Below are 18300 nucleotides of genomic sequence, written 5' to 3' on the forward strand. Positions count from 1 at the left end.
GTAATTTATAGCATCCTTGTTTCTCAAGAAAAGTCATTTTTAATTGTTCGAAATATCGGCATTTGGGCAGATATGACCCACGGACATGGTTTATGACTTTTCTTGAGAAACATTTGGATTTGGATTATCATGTCCTATACTTTGGAATTTTTGAAAGACTGACTTTGAGGATGCTATAAATTACTCAAGTCCATGGATGCTGCTGGGAACGCCCCCAGCAACACCCATTGCACGCCCCTTTAACGCAGGACACTGCGTTAAAGGGACTGATTTTCATCAGGCAGGATTACGCCACAAAAAGTGGCTTAGTCCTGCCTGATAAATATCACTCAGTCTACTGCGCCACCGGAACATCACAAAAAGTGACGTTTGGGAGGCTCAAGGGGCTCGTAAATAAGGCCCCATAGGTTTCACATTCGTTATAGTTAGGAATTAGCATTTAAAAAACCTTTTAAATTCAATGAAAAAACCATAGGTTTCACACCAGTTATATTTAGCTGGAAATTTTAACCATACAAAACCATTGAAATTCTCCTGTTATAAGTTGGTTGTACTCACTATAACTCGTGCGCCCACAATCCACTGCTGATGATATCACATATTACATCATTCATGACATGTTCAGTGACATCACTGATGACATCTCAAATGACATCACTGATGACATCACTGATGACATCATCCAGTGAATGTGATTTGCTTTGATATTTAAATATGTATTATAAATACACTACCTTGCATTGAAGAATGAGTGAATATATAAATATAAATGTGTGGAAGGTGGATTTAGTTACAGTGTCATTGATTGTTTCCTTGACTAGTTTGTAGAATCTCACTATTTATAATGTGTAGTAACTAAACTGTGCGAAAGTCTTTATTGCTTTGTCTTAATTGCTATGTTTAAGAATATATTTGTTATTGGTTTCTTAACCCTTTCGGGGCTAATGACAAGCTGGGCTCGTCATGGCGTTTACCGGTCGTGCGCTGATGACAAGGCCAGCTCGTCATCACAGCACAGCGCGCGCTGACATCATCAGGGATTCCCAGCGCTCGGGATGCCATTTACTTCCTGCGCGTCTTGGGAAAAGGTAGGTTTCCAGTGTCTGGCGGGGGTTTGGAGCAGCGAAGAGGCATCAGGGGAGAGGAAAGAGTTTTTCCTCTCCCCTGATGTCTCTTTGCAGGGCATTTTTGCCTCACAATCGCGTACAGCGTCGCAATTGTGTGGTGGAAATGCCCCCACTGTCACCAGGGATGTAATTTTAGATTATAGGAAGCGACCCCTTGGGCAAGGGTCGCTTCCAGGCGGGCTCTGATGATGTTTTCGTTTTTCTGCCCCCCCTGGGGGCAAATCGGCCCATTTTTTTGGCTGTTTTGCCCCCAGGGGGGGCAGAAATTCCCCACTAGCACCAGGGTTGTTTTTTGGAGCCAAGATGGCTGCCATATTTTTTGTTTACATTTTTCTGTCCCCCTGGGGGCAAATCGGCCCAATTTTTTTGCCGTTTTGCCCACTAGCACCGGGGATTTTGTGTTTAGCTTTTAGGAAGCGACCCCTTGGGCAAGGGTTGCTTCCAGGTGGCCTCACACTTAACTTTTTGTTTTTCTGCCCCCCCTGGGGGCAAATTGGCCTGTTTTTCGGCCGTTTTGCCCCAGGGGGTGCAGAAATTTCCCACTAGCACCAGGGAATTTAAATGTAGTTTTAGGAAGCGACCCCTTGGGCAAGGAGTAGTGCTTGGCTGGCGGTGTGTGTGGAGTGGCGCTTGGCTTGCAGTGTGCGTGGAGTGGTGTTTGTCTGGCGGTGTGTGTGGAGTGGCGCTTGGCTGGATGGTGTGCGTGCAGTGGTACTTGGCTGCAGTGCTTAATTTGTAAAATATGAAGTGCAGGTGCTCAAATGTTTGTCAGAGGCCACACCCACTTTTCTCTGGCTCCACCCACTTCCTCCACTGGCTCCACCCACTTACTATATTAGCTCCACCCACGCCTTCAACTGGCACTGCTAAAAGTCAGAGGTAATATATACCTGGTTGATTTGAATTTCAGCAAGGGAGCTTTCCTCATAGTAAGGCTTTGATAGGAGGTTCCCCTGCCCTGTGAACATTTTGAAAAAGATAAACTCAAAAGTGCATTTAAAGCACAATTTTGGAATAAATTAGCTAAAATCACTAATGGAAACGTCACGGCACCCAGGCCAGAAAGCATAGAAGCATCACACAAAGGCACTCAAGCAAGAAAGCATGAAAATGTCAAAGAAAGGCACCCAAGCCAGTGGTGCTGGAACCACCCTTTAACACTGCCCTTGGCTTCAAGTCTCCATAACCACTGTCTTATATTAATGTATTTTAATAGCGCCTCTCATACCAGTGTAAGATGTCAGAGCACTTTGCATCATTCAGACATCGCATAGATACAATCCTACGTGTGTAAATCAGTATATAGGGAATGTTACATCAGACAGGACTACAAGGTATAGGAGCCACATGTCATCCATGATTGTCATTGTAGGCAATATACTTTAAGAGTTCAAAGTCTGGAAAAGGGCAAATTTAGAATTTAAAACATAACAGCATTGTTAGCGGTTCTCTTCAATAAGAATTGATTTATACCCACATTAGACCCTTTTGCAAGATTAGGATAATGAAAGATTGCCCAAGAAAACATTTAGCTCTAATATATAACTTGCTGTTTGCATGCAGCTCTTTGATGACAGACAGACTAGTTAATAGCTTGCTGTTCTATGATAGGATTTTAACTTGCAAACTGCAAATAACAAAAGGATCTCTCTGACAGAAGCAGTAACACACTGACCTATTTTACATTATATGCACTTTTTTGATCTGCATGGTAAACGTTCTTTGCAGCAGGTATATAACACTGTACCACCTTTGAAGCAGTCACAGCTTCACCTAGACAAAGCTCCTGGCTCTCTCCAGGTAGACGATTAAGCACCAGAGTTATCTTGACAATTTAATTTATGCCTGAATATTACTGGAGCCCAGGAACTCAGCAGCAGCTGCTTTTAAAAAAGGATATAGTGGCAAACTGACACCCCTACCCCCATAGTGTTATATGAAATATGCTCATTGCTTTGATCGACAGGTCATTGTTTGCCTAGAGTCTCCAGTGTCACTCACATGAGATATTGACTCTCTTGTGTTGTATCATTCTGACACTGTACAGTAAAAGAGCTCCCCTCACAAGAAGTGCTGTTAGCACTCCGCAACCATTGTGTGTAACTATTTCAGCATGTAACAGCGGCCTCAGTGTTACGCAATGTCGCTGGTCGGTACCTTCAAGCGAACATCATGCTGCTATTATCGGTCGCACCAGCACCCCTATCGCTTTCAATTTTGGTTCTTGCACAACCAATTTGTTACAACAAAAAGTTAGTGAGTGTATCTAACTGACTCAAGGTGAGATACTGCACAGAAAATGGGGACGTGCTCCAGTCTGCAGTGCAACTGTGAAGGAGTCCTGTGAATTAAAACCGAAGTCAATGTGAGAGAAGTCCTGTGGAATGGCCTGTGGGACTTTGGTACTGAGGAGCTGCAGAGCACGAGGCTGGATTCAGGACAGCCTGACACAGACACGGAACTACGGACACAGGTTTACATTATTCACACAGCAAAGACATGGATTTCGGAAAGCACGCAAAAATGTTGAAGAGCAAAATCCTGAGAAGCCACCATTGCAGGAGACTTTCTTTCAGACCACCTCCAATTCAGTAAAGCGCCTATTTAAACCTTTTGTTTTTACTGTTGGGTTTACAGATTGTGCATTTGATTCTGCTTCTATTTGTCAGTATGAAGCACTGAAATTCAGAGTCCAGTGCTAGTTTGATGAGGTACAGGCAGATTGGCTGGATACCAGGATGCCAAAAAAGAATTGGATTTAATAAAAACAGGTGAAAAAGTGGTGGAACAGCCTGACTAAAGGGCAACAGATGGCGGCAGGAATCATAGCAGCAAATGTCTTAATATTCTGTCTCTGGAAAGTGCCGTCCATGCAGCGCCCAATGATTACATACTTCACTTCTAACCCGGTCTCCAAAACTCTTTGCCTATCGATGATTCAGTCAACATTCAGTCATTTCTCTCTGTTTCACATGGCAGCAAATATGTATGTGTTGTGGAGTTTTTCTTCAAGTATAGTATCCATATTGTGAAGTGAGCAGTTCATGGCAGTTTATTTGTCAGCGCAGGTGTTATCTCAAGTTTTGCCAGCTACCTTGCTAAAACGGCCACAGGACGATTTTGTCCATCACTTGGTGTGTCGGGGGCCTTTACGACAGTCCTTGCAGCAGTATGTACCAAGATGCCAGAAGCAAAACTAGCAAGAATTCTTCCTATGTTCACGTTCACAGCTGGAAGTGCGTTGAATGCTCTCCTCATTGCACTGGATACTGCAGGTTTATTTCTTAGTTGGAGGATATTTGATCATGCTGCTGCAAATCTCGTCTCGGTGGAGCTACTTTTGGAATATGGTACGTGACCTATGGACATGAGCTGATCTGGACGAACAGAGAACCACTTGTGAAAATGTGGCATGAATGAGGAACTAAAACCCCAGGAAAATGAGACCTTTACCGTGGTCATTGGAATTTTCCACATTTTTCTTTTATTTTGAGGGGTTTTATCTGCTGTACAGAACAAATTGGACCTGCTTTTATGTATGTGTAAAATAATTTAATAAACTCTTGGACTCAAGTGTTCACCATTGCCAAATCCTTAAAACCGAATGTACTTTTTAAATATTTGACAGTGGTGGCTTTGGTGTGTGTTATTATCATTATGCAGTATTACTTGACTGCACTTACAAACTTACATCACACAGCAATCCGCATTGATCGATCTTGTGCACTAGGCTAGCCTGCACCATGTGAATGTACTCTGCACAAGTGACAAAATCAATCATCACCCGATCCGATCACCACTACTTTGATCGGCGGCTGGCTGGGCTGGCTGGCCACCAGGCCATGATGACTAGGACGGTGCCGGTGGTGGTGAGTGGGCCTCAGAGCTGCCTGAGCCAGTGCGGGTATGTTGGGGTGTGATGGCACCGTGGCAAGCAGTGAATGCGCACGCATTACAAGGTGAAAAAATATTCGCACGCTGCTTGCCGCGCACAGCCACAGCCCCAACCCCCACAGATTTCAGGAGCCTGCTCTGAACCGAAACTGAATCTATAAGGGCAAGTACTGATCTATTTATCCAGGCACCCTGGGCCCACGCCGCAACAATAGCCTGCAGTCACAGTGCACACTACTAGCAACATGATCATCATGATAATCATAATCAAATCAAAGCAAAGCAAACCTCATCCTTATGATCAGAGTGACCCCGAATCAACATAATGATAAAAAAGTACAGTTTATTAAAACCAGCAGTAGGCCTCACCTGCGCAGCTCTACTTATTTTGTAATACATCATGATTTTGCAACCACCGGCATACGCCGCCTACTACCCCAGGCCATCATGATCAAACCAGACAGTCACTCACCACCAGTCTTATGATGAAAAACAGTAATCCTGCCCTGCCTCACCGGCGCAGCTTATTTAAATCATGATTTAGCCGCCGGCGCCGGCCTACCCCAGGCCATCATGAAGCGACCAGACACAATCAACATAATAATTAAAAATACAAAAACCATAATGAGTAATCACTATCACGGCGCCCCCTGCGGCCTGCCAGGCCCTGCCCTGCCTCACCTGCGCAGCTGTATTTATAGGCCGCCGGCATACCCACTGCCCAGGCTATGCCTCACCTGTTGAGCAGAGCTATGTACTGTCTACTCTGCAGTAGTAGTCACTCTAGCCAACGGTACCTGCCTCACTCAGCCTCAACGTCGTCCAAGGAGCAGGTCCCGACCGACACCCACACCTCTACTTCTTTGAAAGGCTGCGTTGGAAACTCGGTGGTGAGGTGCGGTGCGGGTATGCTGGGGTGGGCATGCTGAGGCAAAATTAAACCAGCGAATGCGCGCGCACTCAAATCTGCGCACGTGTCGCTGCCTCTGCCACGCACAGCCCCAACCCCCCAGATGAAGACCCAGCCCAGGCAAAGCCCTGCCCTGCCCAACAACAACTACTATACAGTGTCCCGCCCACTCCACTAGGCCAGCAACACTGATCTAAGGCCGGCCGCCGGAAGTTTGAAGAAAGAGTGAGGAGGAGAAATTGAATCTCTCACGTCACGTCACCATTACAACAGTCACACACAGTAAGTGTTTAGGCAACAATAACGACGGGGTAACTAAAACTAAGTGACTGCAGCGCACAGCACGTACGGTACAGCAGCAGCACACGCTTTCTCTGCCAGTGCCACACTCGAGTCACATAAACCAATTACTGACGGGACCGCAGGTGCACTTAATGCAGTGTGACTGTGTAGACCCGGCCCTGATAATTAGGTGCCGGTGCTAAGCACCGGCAAGCTCCGGCTCAAATTAAGCCCCCGGTCTGTGCACGGAGTGCTGCTTTGCTGGCGGTGTGTATGGAGTGGTGCTTGGCTAGATGGTGTGCGTGGAGTGGTACTTAGTTGTCTGTGCACGGAGTGGAGTTTGGCTGGTGGTGTGTGTGGAGTGGTGTTTGGCTGGCGGTTTGTGTGGAGTGGTACTTGGCTGGATGGTGTGCGTGGAGCGGTGCTTGGCTGGCGGTGAGTGGTGCTTGGCTTGCGATGTGCGTGGAGTGGTGCTTGGCTGACGGTGTGTGTGGAGTGGTACTAATACTTGGCTATCGGTGTGTGCTGAGTGTTGTTTGGCTGGCGGTGTGCGTGGAGGGGTACTTGGCTATCTATGCACGGAGTGGTGCTTGGCTGGCGGTGTGTGTGGAGTGGCTCTTGGCTAGTGGTGTGTGTGGTGTGGTACTTGGCTGTCTGTGCACGGAGTGGTGCTTGGCTGGTGGTGTTTGTGGAGTGGCGCTTGACTGGTGGTGTGCGTGGAGTGCTACTTTGCTGTCTGTGCACGGAGTGGTGCTTGGGTGGTGGTGTGTGTGGAGTGGTGCTTGGCTGGTGGTGTGCGTGGAGTGCTACTTTGCTGTCTGTGCACGGAGTGCTGCTTGGCTGGCGGTGTGTGTGGAGTGGCGCTTGGCTGGTGGTGTGCTTGTAGTAGTACTTGGTTGTCTGTGCACGGAGTGGTGTTTGGCTGGTGGTGTGTGTGGAGTGGTGTTTGGCTGGCGGTGTGTGAAGAGTGGTACTTGGCTGGATGGTGTGCGTGGAGCGGTGCTTGGCTGGCGGTGAGTGGTGCTTGGCTTGCGGTGTGCCTGGATTGGTGCTTGGCTGGCGGTGTGTGTGGAGTGGTACTTGGCTGTCGGTGTGCGCTGAGTGGTGTTTAGCTGGCGGTGTGCGTGGAGGGGTACTTGGCTATCTATGCACAGAGTGGTGCTTGGCTGGCGGTGTGTGTGGAGTGGCGCTTGGCTGGTGGTGTGTGCGGAGTGGTACTTTGCTGTCTGTGCACGGAGTGCTGCTTGGCTGGTGGTGTGTGTGGAGTGGCGCTTGGCTGGTGGTGTGCATGGAGTGCTACTTTGCTGTCTGTGCACGGAGTGGTGCTTGGCTGGCGGTGTGCGTGGAGTGGCGCTTGGCTGGTGGTGTGCGTGGAGTGGTACTTGGCTGTCTGTGCACGGAGTGGTGCTTGGCTGGCAGTGTGTGTGGAGTGGTGCTTGGCTGGATGGTGTGCGTGGAGTGGTACTTGGCTGTCGGTGTGCGCTGAGTGGTGTTTGGCTGGCGGTGTGCATGGTCTGGTGTTTGGATGGTGGTGTGGGTGGACTGGCACTCGGCTGGCAGTGTGTGAGTAGTTACTTTCTGTTGGTCACTACACACACAGCTAGTTGAGTGACACTCTGCGCAGTCCATCATTTTCTGTAGTTGCTGTGTCAGATATGTGGGCGTGTGAAAGTGATGGGCCCTTGAATGGTGCTGGCAGCTGGCGCTGTAAATGTTTTGTAATTGTCACACGTACAAAAGGTGTATGAATGTCCTTACTGCCCCTGCGTGATGGGGGTACTGGTAGGAGCAAAAGACTGACTAGCACCAAAGGGGTCAGGCAGAAAAAAAAATTCAAAACATTAACCAGTGTCTTGATGTTAAACCTCATCTAATCCCAATTGGTCTAAGCCCTATTTGATGGCCCATCTGGCCGAATTTAAATGTGGGGGGCAAATTTGTGTGTTGTTGTTTTAATTGTTATATTGTTTGTGAAACGTGGTAGTAATTTTTTTTTCTTCTCTATTTTTGTCTTGTTCCAGTCTTTTGCTGTTTGGATTGTTGTAGGTTGCGTGTCTGTTTGCAGCTTGTGTAGTTGCTTGTGCTTGGTAAGTGAATGTATTTTGTACTACTTTCCCTTGATGTTTGTCTTTTTGAAAAAGGTTGTATTTCTAGCAGTTTGTGTGGCTCTGTGTGGTTTTTTTCTTTTTCTTTTTGAGCATTAGTGTTTGATGTGCACTTTGTTTTCTAATCTGTCATTTCTTTTTTTCTTTCCAGTGGGATATCATTTATTTTTGCTGTGTCTCAACAGAGTAAGTGCTGGTGAGTGTAGCTATATTTGGTAAGAGTGAAATTGTTTTGGATTGTATTTATCTTTTTGTGAAAGCCTTACCTTGATTACTTCTTACTTTACACAGTGTAGGTTGTTGTTCACTTGTGTGTGCAGTCTTCTTGCTTTGTAAAGATAATGGCTAGTCACAGGATTACTGCTCAGCAGGTCCTTGGTTTGCTTTTTAAGTCTTCCTCTGACCATGGTTCAGAGAGTGAGTCCGATTCGGACTCCTAGGTGGCGGCAGAAGATTCTGGCAGTAAGTTTTCTCTTCACATGGAATCATCATCATCGGATGATGTATCTTCTTATAGTGCTGATGAAGGGCCTATGGTAGAGGAGGACATTGAGGTGCCGGTAGTGGGCCAAGAGGCACCTGTGCTGCTGCCTAGGGGTGCAAGGTTTCCTTTCTTTTTACGTCAGCAAGAGGCATGTGGGCTGGAGCCTGCGCCCAAAAGGCTTCACATTGCTGTGGTGCGCAAAGAGGCATCTGGTGCTTTTCATCTTCCTGCTGTTGTAGTGCTGCAAGAGGCATCTGGGGCTGTTAGGCTTCCCATTGGTGTAGAGCGGCAAGAGGCATCTGGGCCTGCTTGGTTTCCCGGTGGTGTAGTGCAGCAAGAAGCATCTCAGGCTGCTGGGCTTCCCATTGGTGTAGTGCAGGAAGAGCCCTCTGGTGATGCTATGTCTTATGTTGGTGTTGTGAAGCCAGAAGTATCTGTGGCTGTTAGGCTTCCAATTGGTGTAGAGCGGCAAGAGGCATCTGGGCCTGCTTGGTTTCCCGGTGGTGTAGTGCAAGAAGAAGCATCACAGGCTGCTGGGCTTCCCATTGGTGTAGTGCAGGAAGAGCTCTCTGGGGATGCTATGTCTTCTGTTGGTGTTGTGCAGCCAGAAGTATCTGTGGCTGTTAGGCTTCCCGTTGGTGAACAGCAGCAAGAGGCTTCTGAGCTGCAGGCTGGGGTGGCTACTCTCCCCGTTGATAGGGATGGCCTCTGGGTTCCCCCTGGCATGGTGCAGCCAGCATTGCCAGAGTTCACTGGTGTTCCTGGGTGTAGAGTGAATACTGAGAATTTTCTGCCAATACATTTTTTTCAGTTGTTTTTTGACGATGTGTTTTTGCAAGAGATTGTTGATCAAAGTAATTTGTATGCTGAATAATTGTTGAGGGCCAACAGTGCCAGCCTTAAGCCCTATGCTAGAGCAATCCGGTGGACTCCCACAAATGTTAAAGAGATGAAGAAGTTTTTGGGATTAACTTTTTTGATCGGCTTGCTAAGGAAGCCATCAATGACTTCATATTGGTCCAGTAGTCCCTTGATGGCAACAGCTATATTTCCAGCAGTCATAAGTCATGATCAGTATATGCTTCTTCTTCGGATGATGCATTTTGTTGATAATAGTTTAGCGTTGCCACGCGATCACCCTGATTGTGACCATTTGTTTAAAATTCGGCCTGTCCTTGATCACTTTGTTGAACGTTTTTCTGAGATCTTTGCCCCTGGTAAAGAAATGGCTGTGGATGAGTCTTTGGTGTTGTTCAAGGGCCGCTTGGTTTTTAGGCAATACATTCCTAGTAAGAGGGCACGCTATGGAATCAAACTGCATATGCTGTGTGACAGTGAGACCGACGCACGCCACGACTGAACCACCGCCCCCCACCACCACCCTCCGTGCCTGGACCCCGATCAGCACCGAAGACACCGTCCGCACGATGAACTCCATCCACTCCGGATCTCCTACCGACCCCTGCCCTCACCACGTCTTCAACAAGGCCGACGCTGTCATCGCACCCTACCTGCGGGACATCATCAACACCTCCTTCAACACCGCTACCTTCTCGGAGAGCTGGAAGCACGCCGAACTCAGAGCTCTAATAAAGAAGCAATCAGCCGACCGCACCGACCTCAAGAACTACCGCCCCATCTCGCTGCTCCCGTTCCCTGCAAAAGTCATCGAGAAGACCGTCAACAAGCAGCTGGCCGCCTTCCTTGAGACAAACGGATCCCTCGACCTCTCGCAGTCTGGCTTCCGGGCCAACCACAGCAACGAGACCGCCCTGATCGCAGCCACCAATGACATCGGAGCACTGCTTGACAACGGAGAAACAGCAGCCCTCATCCTCCTAGACCTCTCCGCGGCCTTCGACACTGTCTGCCACCGTACACTAGTGCAGCGACTCAGCAACGTCGGAATCCAGGAGAAGGCAATGGAGTGGATCATCTCCTTCCTCGCCGGAAGGACACAGAGAGTCCGCCTCCCCCGGTTTTGATCTGAAGCCCCCGAAGTCATCTGCGGCGTTCCTCAAGGCTCCTCGCTCAGTCCAACCCTCTTCAACGTCTACATGAGCCCCCTCGCAGACATCGCACGCCAGCACAACCTCAACATCATCTCCTACGCCAACGACACCCAGCTGATCCTCTCCCTCACCAACAACCCCGCCACCGCCAGAGCCAACCTCCTCGAAGGGATGAACGAGGTAGCCGGATGGATGAAGAACAGCCGCCTGAAACTGAACTCGGACAAGACGGAAGTCCTCATCCTGGGATCCTCACCCTCCGCCTGGGATGACTCCTGGTGGCCCCCCGCCCTAGGCAGCACACCCAAACCAACAGACCACGCACGCAACCTGGGCTTCATCCTGGACTCCTCCCTCTCCATGACCAGACAAGTCAACGCCGTCTCCTCGTCGTGCTTCAACATCCTGCGCATGCTACGTAAGATCTTCCGGTGGATCCCCACCGAGACCAGGAAGACGGTCACCCAGGCCCTCGTCACCAGCCGTCTGGACTACAGCAAATCCCTCTATGCCGGAACCACCGCCAAACTCCAGAAGAGACTCCAGCGGATCCAGAACGCCTCAGCACGACTCATCCTGGACATCCCCCGTCGCAGCCACATCTCCGGACACCTGAGAGACCTGCACTGGCTCCTGGTCAACAAGAGAATCACCTTCGGACTCCTCACCCACGCACACAAAGCCCTACACAACCAAGGCCCAGGATACCTCAACATCCGCCTCAACTTCTACGCTCCCAAACGCCAGCTTCGATCAATCGGCCACGCCCTCGCCGCCGTCCCCCGCATCCGAAGAGCCACCACAGGGGAACGGTCCTTCTCCTACCTCGCCGCCAATACATGGAACTCCCTCCCGACCCACCTCCGCCTGACCCAGGACCACCTCGCCTTCAGGAAGCAACTCAAGACCTGCCTGTTCGAGCAGTAGCGGACCCCCCTCCCCTAGCACCTTGAGACCCTCTGGGTGAGTAGTGCGCTATATAAATGATTTGATTGATTGATTGATTGATTGATTGGATATGTCTACAATTTCAGGGTGTACACTGGTAAGGAGTCCAGCATTAACCCTCCTGGTTCTCCTGCTGCTTTTGGAGTGACTGAGAAAATTGTGTGGGAACTAGGTAGAGGATTATTTAACAAAGGCCATCATTTATATGTAGATAACTTCTACACTGGTGTACGGTTGTTCAAGGAGTTGGCCAAAGTGGGCACTGTTGCTTGTGGCACAATGCGCAGTAACCGTAAATGTTTTCCAAAGGAACTTGTTTGCAAAAAAGGCTTGTGCGGGGACAGTCTATGGCATTGCGAAGTGGGGAGCTTCTAGCTGTAAAGTTTTCAGACAAGAGAGATGTGTACATGCTGACTACTATCCACGATGAAAGTACAGAACCTGTGCCTGTTTGGGGTCAGGGTGCTGAAGTGCGCAAACCTGTGTGCATTTTAGCTTACAATAGGTTCATGGGTGGTGTTGACAGAGTAGATCAGAGGTTGGAACCTTATGCTGCTCTTCGAAAGGATTACGTTTGGTACAAGAAGTTGGCTATCCATCTGTTCCACTTGGCATCCTTTAATGCTTTTGTTGTGTACCAGAAGTCTTGTCCTGAGACGAAGATGCCTTTTGTTAAGTTTCAGGAGTCTATTATAGGCAGCCTTGTACTTGAGCAGCAGGCAAGTGTTCCTAGATTTAGAGTGGTGGAGAAAGTGGCTAGATTGAAAGATCGCCACTTTCCTGAATCTATTACTTCCACTACCGCAAGAGACTTTCCGACTAGAAGATGCAGAGTCTGTTGGCGAAGAGATGTTCGGAAGGAGTCTCGTATATACAGTTCTGACTGTCCTTCTAAGCCTGGATTGTGTCTGTCAGCTTGTTTTAAATCGTACCGCACGAAAAAGAAGTTTTGGGAGTTTTAATGAGCTGTAAAGTGAATTGCCTGGTCTGTATTTTGTAAAAAAATTTGGTTTGTTTCAAGGTTTGGCATTAGTGCAACGTGTTTAGTTTTAGAATTTGTGTTAGCTGATTTGTCGGTATTTCCATTTGTTTAGTGTTATTTTGAAAAGAAGAATTCTAAATGTGATTGTGGTGTGTGCCGGCTGGTGCTTGGATGGAGGTATGTGTGGACTGGTGCCTCCCTGGCAGAGTGCATGGTTTGGTGTTTTGCGGGTGGTGTGTGTGGATTTTTGTTTGGCAGGCGGAGTGCATGGTTAGGTACTTGGCTGGCGGTTTGAGTGGATGGTGCTTGGCTGGTGGAGTGCAAGGATTGGTGCTTGGCTGGTGATGTGTGTACACTGGTGGTTGGCTGGCAGGCTGTGTGGACTGGTGCTTGGCTGTTGGTGTGTGTGCAGTGGTGCTTGGCTGGTGGTGTGTGTGGAGTGGTGTTTGGCTGGTGGTGTGTGTGGAGTGACGCTTGGCTGGATGGTGTGCGTGGAGTGGTACTTGGCTGTCTGTGCACAGAGTGCTGCTTGGCTGGGGGTGTGTGTGGAGTGGCGCATGGCTGAATGGTGTGCGTGGAGTGGTACTTGGCTGTCTGTGCACGGAGTGGTGCTTGGCTGGCGGTGTGTGTGGAGTGGTGCTTGGCTTGCAGTGTGCGTGGAGTGGTGCTTGGCTGGCAGTGTGTGTTGAGTGGTACTTTTCTGTCTGTGCACGGAGAGGTGGTTTGCTGGCGGTGTGTGTGGAGTGGTGCTTGGCTGGATGGTGTGCGCTGAGTGGTGTTTGGCTGGCGGTGTGCATGGTCTGGTGCTTGGATGGTGGTGTGGGTGGACTGGCGCTCGGCTGGTGGTGTTTGAGTACTAACTTTCTGTTAGTCACTACACACACTGCTAGTTGAGTGACACTCTACGCAGTCCATCATTTTGTGTAGTTGCTGTGGCAGATATATGGGCGTGTGAAAGTGATGGGCCCTTGAATGGAGCTGTCTGCTGGTGTGAGTGTTGTAATGTGATGGGTCCGCGGCTGGCGGTGTGAATGTTTTGTATGTGTCAAACGTACGAAAGGTGTATGAATGGCCTGTAAAGTGGTTGGTGCCTTGACGTGGCTTTACAGCTCAAGAGCTGTGAGTCAGTGGTTCAGTTTATCATACTTTCAATTATACGCAGTGTATTTCAGTTTTGTGAAATTACTTGCAAATACAATTGTATGTACTGAATCATCACTCATCCTCGTGCCAAATCCACCCAGTATGTATGTGTGCTTGTGGTTTAGATGGCTGTCCAGTAATATTTGTTTTTTTTTCTCTTTCAGAAGTAGGGTGTACCTTGTCCCTTTTTGTGAATGTTGTAATGTGTTGCTTTTCCTTCCGGATGGTGTCAATGGTCTGATGTGTATCAGGTATGAAAGGTGCGTGAATGGCCTGTAAAACGGTTGGTGCCTTGTCTATGGCTTTTCAGCTCACAAGTTGCGAGTCACTGGTTCGGTTTTCATGCATTTATTTATTGACAGAGCATTTCATTTTGATGAAATATCTTGTTAATAAAATTTGATGTACTGAACAATCATTCGTCCTCGTGCCAAATCTAACCTGTATGTGTGTGTCTTTGAGGAATAGATAGCCGTGCTTGAATGTTTGACTTTTGAGTAAGTCTGTTAACGTGTAAATTTTAGCTTGAAATATCTTACTAAATTTAGATATTATTGATAAACCATGGGAGTTTATGGTCATGTCTTTCCGTGTATTCTATTGTTTTTTTCATCCACAATCTCCTGCAAACTTGAAAATGTCTGTCACAATTGCCATGCAATAGTGTCCCAAGAATTGTACGCTCTCAAATTGAAAACGTAATTCTTTCAAAACAATTTTAGTTTTGCAAGGGGGTTACCATGACTTTTTGGCCCAGGGGTCGGCGTGCATCTTTGGAAACTACCAAACCCAATAGTTCTGAAAACTAGACACCCAGGGGAGTCCAGCGAGGTATGGCATGCGTGGGTCCCCCACTGTTTTCCTACCCAGAAATCCCTGGCAAACCATAAATTTAGGTTAAAAAAACAGTTTTCCATACATTTTTGCGTGGGATCTCCATGTCGGCACACATTTCCTACCACCCAGCATTCCCCTTGATCTCCCGAGTAAAAAGATACCTCACTTGTGTGGGTGGGCCAAAGGCCTGTGACTGGGGTGGGGTGCTTAATTTGACGAACCTAAATAGTACATTTTTAAAAATTCATTTTTGGCCTGTTCTGCTTTGGGGCACCCACACAAGTGAGGTTTCATTTTACTCGGGAGAACAAGGGGAACCCTGGGTGGTAGGACATTTTTTCCGGCACAGAGATCCCACGCAAAAAAGTTTGGAAAAGTGATGTTTTTACCTAATTTTAAGGTTTGCAAGGTGGGTAGAAAAACGTTGGGGGACCCATGCATGCCATACCTCCCTGGACTCCCCCGGGTGTTTAGTTTTCAGAACTGTTTGAGTTTGGTAGTTTCCAAAGATGCCCACCGAGCCCCGGTCCAAAAACTCAGTCCCCCCCCCAAAAAAAGAAGGTAATGTTGCTATTGGTTATTTAAATTTCTCCACCGTACAATTTAGACCATTTCCTGTTGCAGCCACTATGCCTACCCACGCAAGTGAGGTACCATTTTTATCGGGAGACCTGGGGGAACGCTGGGTGGGAGGAAATTTGTGTGAGCCCAGTGATGCCACGCTTTCCCACACAAAAAAGTGTAAAAAAACAGATTTTTTAAGCTAAAATTGAGGTTTGCAAGGGATTCTGGGTAAAGGAACGTTGGAGGATCCACACAAGCCATACCTCCTTGAAAGCCCCCGAGTGTCTTCTTTTCAGAAATGTGTAGGTTTGGTAGGTTTCCCTAGATGGCCGTCTAGCACAGGGCCAAAAACCCAGGTAACCCCTCTTGCAAAAGCTGGTGGTATTGACATTCAATACCACCAGCTTTTGCAAGAGGGGTTACCTGGGTTCTTTTGTCAGAGAACCGACATTTTTCACAGAGTTTTGGCATTTTTCTGGGACATAGCCTATTTCCTCCTTCCAGTTAATGGTAGAAATGAGTTTGAAAGCAATAAAGGATCCTAGAAAGCTGAACACTTTCGAAAAGTAGACGAAATTCTGAATTCAAAAAGGGTTCATTTGTCTAAATCCATGAAGGTTTCTTTATAAAAACTAACAGTTAAATATTGATATAATTGAAAATTTGATGAAAAAAACAGCCTTTTGTCTCAACGTTTTCACCTATAACTTTTTTTAATTTTGACAGCTCTTGGAAAGCAATATACCGTTACATTTGTTAGATCTTCCTGGTTTTGGGGATATATAGGACTTGTAGTTTCACCAAGAACCCGACGAACCCAGATCAAAAAACTTAGCAGCAACTTGCAATGGTATTTTTTCATTTACTGGGTATAAAGCACTTTGTCTTGGAAAATGTATACATGGAAAAATCAGACACCTATGTATTTCTGAATTGGGTACAGATTATAGAGTTCAGAAGCAGTATATATTTGCAAATTTTCAAAATTAGGATTACTCATACTAGCATGAGAATTATTGGTCATTTTTCAAAAAGATTTTTTTTTTACACAATGTCTTTCATTGAAAGGGAGAAATGCATGGAATCTCAATTGGTAATAACAGTTGATTTACAAATCTGAATTACCCCAAGTCTCCCGATAAAAATGGTACCTCACTTGTGTGGGTCGGCCTTGTGCCTGCGACAGGAAACGGCGCAAAATGCAACGTGGTCACACCTACATTTTGCAGTTACAAATTGACCCATTTTTGGCAAAGTGCCTACCTGTAGTTTTTGCACCCTAGCTCTGCCGGCACCAAGGAAACCTAGCAAACCTATACATTTTTGAAAAGTAGACACCCAGGGCAATTCAGGATGGGGTTACTCGACTGCCTACCACCAGGTTTTGTTACCCAGAATCCCTTGTAAAGCTAAGAATTTGACAAAAAAACTAATTTTCCTCACATTTCTGTGGTGGAAAGTACTGGAATCTGCGTGGATCAACAAATTTCCAACCACCCAGTGTTCCCCCAGGTCTTCCCAACAAAATGGTACCTCTCTTGCGTGGGGAGGCATAGTGGCTGCGACACGAAACAGCGCAAAACACAACGTGGTCGCACCTCAATTTTCCAGTGAAATCTTGCGCTCTTTGGACAAAGAGACTACCTTTTGTTTTTGAGCCCTAGCTCTGCCAGCACCTAGGGAAATCTAGGAAACCTATACATTTTTGGAAAGTAGACACTCAGGGGAATTCAGGATGGGGTGACTCGACTGCCTACCACCGGGTTTTGTTACCCAGAATTCCTTGCAAATCTAAGAATTTGACAATAAAACACATTTTCCTCACATTTCTGAGGTGGAAAGTTCTGGAATCTGTGTGGATCAACAAATTTCCAGCCACCCAGCGTTCCCCCAGGTCTCCCGAAAAAAATGGTACCTCTCTTGTGTGGGGAGGCATAGTGGCTGCAACACGAAACAGTGCAAAACGCAACGTGGTCGCACCTCAATTTCCCAGTGAAATCTTGCGCTCTTTTGGACAAAGAGACTACCTTTTGTTTTTGTGCCCAAGCTCTGTCAGCAGCTAGGGACACCTAGCAAACCTATACATTTTTAAAAAGTAGACACCCAGGGGAATTCAGGATTGGGTGACTCGACTGCCTACCACCAGGCTTTGTTACCCAGAATCCCTTGCAAAGCTAACAATTTGTCAAAAAAACACATTTTTCTCACATTTCTGTGGTGGAAAGTTCTGGAATCTGTGTGGATCAACAAATTTCCACCTACCCAGCCTTCCCCCAGGTCTCCCCAAAAAAATGGTACCTCACTTGCGTGGGGAGGCATAGTGGCTGCAACACGAAACAGCGCAAAACGCAACGTGGTCGCACCTCAATTTCCCAGTGAAATCTTGAGCTTTTTGGACAAAGAGACTACCTTTTGTTTTTGAGCCCTAACTCTGCCAGCACCTAGGGAAACTGAGAAAACCTATACATTTTTAAGAACTAGACACCCAGGGGAATTCAGGATGGAGTGACTCGACTTCCTACCACCAGGGTTTGTTACCCAGAATCCCTTGCAAACCTAGGAATTTGCCAAAAAAAACAAATTTTTCTCACATTTCTGTGGTGGAAAGTTCTGGAATCTGTGTGGATCAACAAATTTCCACCCACCCAGCCTTCCCCGAGGTCTCCCAAAAAAAATGGCACCTCACTTGCGTGGGTAGGCATATTGACTGCGACATGAAACAGCGCAAAACGCAACGTGGTCGCACCTCAATATCCCAGTGAAATCTTGCACTTTTTGGACAAAAAGACTACCTTTGGAAAGGGGCGACCACTCGGTCCCCCCGAACGTATGGTCGGGTGCCCAGACCTCCCCGGGAAACCATTTTGGGCGGGGGTGTGTCCCGGCTGGTATGCCCGAAGCGGCGTAGCCGGGGCGCGCCTTTTTCCCGCCCAAGAGGGGTTGTCCTAGACACCTACACCATTGGCCACGCCCCGTAGGCGGATCGGAGGAGGGTACACGCCCTCCCGAGTA

The 18300-nt window shown here is 47.6% G+C and overlaps 1 pseudogene; it reads left to right on the forward strand.

The window, feature by feature from the left end:
- Window positions 1-3511: 3511 nt before the first annotated feature.
- Window positions 3512-4571, forward strand: LOC147698259 (presenilin-associated rhomboid-like protein, mitochondrial pseudogene; annotated as a pseudogene).
- The last annotated feature ends 13729 nt before the right edge of the window (window positions 4572-18300 follow it).

Source organism: Lissotriton vulgaris, chromosome 8, assembly GCF_964263255.1.
Source record: "Lissotriton vulgaris chromosome 8, aLisVul1.2, whole genome shotgun sequence".
NCBI classification, from domain to species: domain Eukaryota; kingdom Metazoa; phylum Chordata; class Amphibia; order Caudata; family Salamandridae; genus Lissotriton; species Lissotriton vulgaris.